The following is a 4612-nucleotide window of genomic DNA, read 5'->3' on the forward strand; positions in this document are numbered from 1 at the left end:
GTCCTTAGAGGAGGTGCTGGACAGTAATCAGTCTGTCCCTAGAGGAGGTGCTGGACAGTAATTAGTCTGTCCTTAGAGGTGGTGTTGGACAGTAATCACACTGTCCCTAGAGGAGGTGCTGGACAGTAACAGAGGATAGGTGCTGGACAGTAATCACACTGTCCCTAGAGGAGGTGCAGGACAGTAATAAGTCTGTCCCTGGAGGAGGTGCAGGACAGTAATCAGTCTGTCCCTAGAGGAGGTGCTGGACAGTAATCAGTCTGTCCTTAGAGTAGGTGCTGGACAGTAATAAATCTGTCCCTGGAGGAGGCGTTGGACAGTAATCACACTGTCCCTAGAGGAGGTGCTGGACAGTAATCAGTCTGTCCCTGGAGGAGGTGCTGGTCAGTAATCAGTCTGTCCCTGGAGGAGGTGTTGGACAGTAATCACACTGTCCCTAGAGGATGTGCTGGACAGTAATCACACTGTCCCTAGAGGAGGTGCAGGACAGTAATAAGTCTGTCCCTGGAGGAGGTGTTGGACAGTAATCACACTGTCCCTAGAGGAGGTGCTGGACAGTAATCAGTCTGTCCCTAGAGGAGGTGTTGGACAGTAATCACACTGTCCCTAGAGGAGGTGCTGGACAGTAATCAGTCTGTCCCTGGAGGAGGTGCTGGACAGTAATAAGTCTATCCCTGTAGGAGGTGCTGGACAGTAATCACACTGTCCCTAGAGGAGGTGCTGGACAGTAATCTGTCTGTCCCTGAGCTGGACAGTAATCAGTCTGTCCCTGGAGGTGCTGGACAGTAATAAGTCTGTCCCTGAGGAGGTGTTGGACAGTAATCACACTGTCCCTAGAGGAGGTGCTGGACAGTAATCAGTCTGTCCCTAGAGGAGGTGTTGGACAGTAATCACACTGTCCCTAGAGGAGGTGCTGGACAGTAATCAGTCTGTCCCTGGAGGAGGTGCTGGTCAGTAATCAGTCTGTCCCTGGAGGAGGTGCTGGACAGTAATCAGTCTGTCCCTAGAGGAGGTGCTGGACAGTAATTAGTCTGTCCTTAGAGGAGGTGTTGGACAGTAATCACACTGTCCCGAGAGGAGGTGCTGGACAGTAACAGAGGATAGGTGCTGGACAGTAATCTGTCTGTCCCTAGAGCAGGAGCTGGACAGTAATCAGTCTGTCCCTAGAGGAGGTGCTGGACAGTAATAAGTCTGTCCCTGGAGGACTGGACAGTAATCACACTGTCCCTAGAGGAGGTGCTGGACAGTAATCAGTCTGTCCCTGGAGGAGGTGCTGGACAGTTATCAGTCTGTCCCTAGAGGAGGTGCTGGACATTAATACGTTTTGTCCCTGGAGGAGGTGCTGGACAGTATCACACTGTCCCTAGAGGAGATGCTGGACAGTAATCAGTCTGTCCCTAGAGGAGGGGCTGGACAGTAATTAGTCTGTCCTTAGAGGAGGTGTTGGACAGTAATCACACTGTCCCTAGAGGAGGTGCTGGACAGTAACAGAGGATAGGTGCTGGACAGTAATCAGTCTGTCCCTAGAGGAGGTGCTGGACAGTAATCAGTCTGTCCCTAGAGGAGGTGCAGGACAGTAATCAGTCTGTCCCTAGAGGAGGTGCTGGACAGTAATCAGTCTGTCCCTAGAGGAGGTGTTGAACAGTAATCAGTCTGTCCCTGGCGGAGGTGCTGGACAGTAATTCGTCTGTCCTTAGAGGAGGTGTTGGACAGTAATCACACTGTCCCTAGAGGAGGTGCTCGACAGTAACAGAGGAGAGGTGCTGGACAGTAATCAGTCTGTCCCTAGATGAGGAGCTTAACAGTAATCAGTCTGTCCCTAGATGAGGAGCTGAACAGTAATCAGTCTGTCCCTAGATGAGGAGCTGAACAGTAATCAGTTTGTCCCATAATTTTGGTTCACATAGGATGTAACTGTACATCTAACATGGTGATCAACGTTGACACTATATTACATGAGTTTTATGGAAATGTGATGTGGACTCTCTTGTGTTTGGCTTGCTCATATGACATATTTATTCTAATCCTCAATGTCTCATCTTTCAAAATCCGTTGAGTTCTCTACATTTACAGCATTTCCCCACTCAGACAACAAAACGTGCAAAAGTTAACCAATCAGCAGGAGGGATGAGGGCAACTTGAAGTTCAGAACAGCTGTCAATCAAATCCCCCATACCGCACTGTGAAGCACAGGGCCACGGAGTGAGGGTGGACCCTAATCAGTGATGTTGTTGTGATTGATTTCAGGGAATTATAGCTTCACTAATAAAAAGATAGTTATTGATCGATCGATTGATTGATGATTATTATGGAACTCCACAGCTAGTGTGAGATGGTGAGTTGAGGGATATCAGCAGGACAAGACAAAACACACCGTTCATACAACCAGACAGGACGACAGTCAGTTCATACAACCAGACAGGACGACAGTCAGTTCATACAACCAGACAGGACGACAGTCAGTTCATACAACCAGACAGGATGACAGTCAGTTCATTCAACCAGACAGGACGACAGTCAGTTCATACAACCAGACAGGACGACAGTCAGTTCATACAACCAGACAGGACGACAGTCAGTTCATACAACCAGACAGGATGACAGTCAGTTCATTCAACCAGACAGGACGACAGTCAGTTCATACAACCAGACAGGACGACAGTCCGTTCATACAACCAGACAGGATATCAGTCAGTTCATACAACCAGACAGGACGACAGTCAGTTCATACAACCAGACAGGACGACAGTCAGTTCATTCAACCAGACAGGATATCAGTCAGTTCATACAACCAGACAGGATATCAGTCAGTTCATACAACCAGACAGGATATCAGTCAGTTCATACAACTAGACAGGACGACAGTCAGTTCATACAACCAGACAGGACGATGGTCAGTTCATACAACCAGACAGGATGACAGTCAGTTCATACAACCAGACAGGATGACAGTCAGTTCATACAACCAGACAGGATATCAGTCAGTTCATACAACCAGACAGGACGACAGTCAGTTCATACAACCAGACAGGACGACAGTCAGTTCATACAACCAGACAGGACAATGGTCAGTTCATACAACCAGACAGGACGACAGTCAGTTCATTCAACCAGACAGGATAACAGTCAGTTCATACAACCAGACAGGATATCAGTCAGTTCATACAACCAGACAGGATGACAGTCAGTTCATACAACCAGACAGGATATCAGTCAGTTCATACAACCAGACAGGTCGACAGTCAGTTCATACAACCAGACAGGACGACAGTCAGTTCATACAACCAGACAGGACAATGGTCAGTTCATACAACCAGACAGGACGACAGTCAGTTCATTCAACCAGACAGGATAACAGTCAGTTCATACAACCAGACAGGATATCAGTCAGTTCATACAACCAGACAGGACGACAGTCAGTTCATACAACCAGACAGGATATCAGTCAGTTCATACAACCAGACAGGTCGACAGTCAGTTCATACAACCAGACAGGATGACAGTCAGTTCATACAACCAGACAGGATATCAGTCAGTTCATACAACCAGACAGGACGACAGTCAGTTCATACAACCAGACAGGACGACAGTCAGTTCATACAACCAGACAGGACAATGGTCAGTTCATACAACCAGACAGGACGACAGTCAGTTCATACAACCAGACAGGATATCAGTCAGTTCATACAACCAGACAGGACGACAGTCAGTTCATACAACCAGACAGGACGACAGTCAGTTCATACAACCAGACAGGACAATGGTCAGTTCATACAACCAGACAGGACGACAGTCAGTTCATTCAACCAGACAGGATAACAGTCAGTTCATACAACCAGACAGGATATCAGTCAGTTCATACAACCAGACAGGATGACAGTCAGTTCATACAACCAGACAGGATATCAGTCAGTTCATACAACCAGACAGGTCGACAGTCAGTTCATACAACCAGACAGGACGACAGTCAGTTCATACAACCAGACAGGACAATGGTCAGTTCATACAACCAGACAGGACGACAGTCAGTTCATTCAACCAGACAGGATAACAGTCAGTTCATACAACCAGACAGGATATCAGTCAGTTCATACAACCAGACAGGACGACAGTCAGTTCATACAACCAGACAGGATATCAGTCAGTTCATACAACCAGACAGGTCGACAGTCAGTTCATACAACCAGACAGGACGACAGTCAGTTCATACAACCAGACAGGATGACAGTCAGTTCATACAACCAGACAGGATATCAGTCAGTTCATACAACCAGACAGGATATCAGTCAGTTCATACAACCAGACAGGACGACAGTCAGTTCATACAACCAGACAGGACGACAGTCAGTTCATACAACCAGACAGGATATCAGTCAGTTCATACAACCAGACAGGTCGACAGTCAGTTCATACAACCAGACAGGACGACAGTCAGTTCATACAACCAGACAGGATGACAGTCAGTTCATACAACCAGACAGGATATCAGTCAGTTCATACAACCAGACAGGATATCAGTCAGTTCATACAACCAGACAGGACGACAGTCAGTTCATACAACCAGACAGGACGACAGTCAGTTCATACAACCAGACAGGATATCAGTCAGTTC

The sequence above is a fragment of the Oncorhynchus tshawytscha genome, unplaced genomic scaffold, assembly GCF_018296145.1.
Source record: "Oncorhynchus tshawytscha isolate Ot180627B unplaced genomic scaffold, Otsh_v2.0 Un_contig_3229_pilon_pilon, whole genome shotgun sequence".
Taxonomy (NCBI): domain Eukaryota; kingdom Metazoa; phylum Chordata; class Actinopteri; order Salmoniformes; family Salmonidae; genus Oncorhynchus; species Oncorhynchus tshawytscha.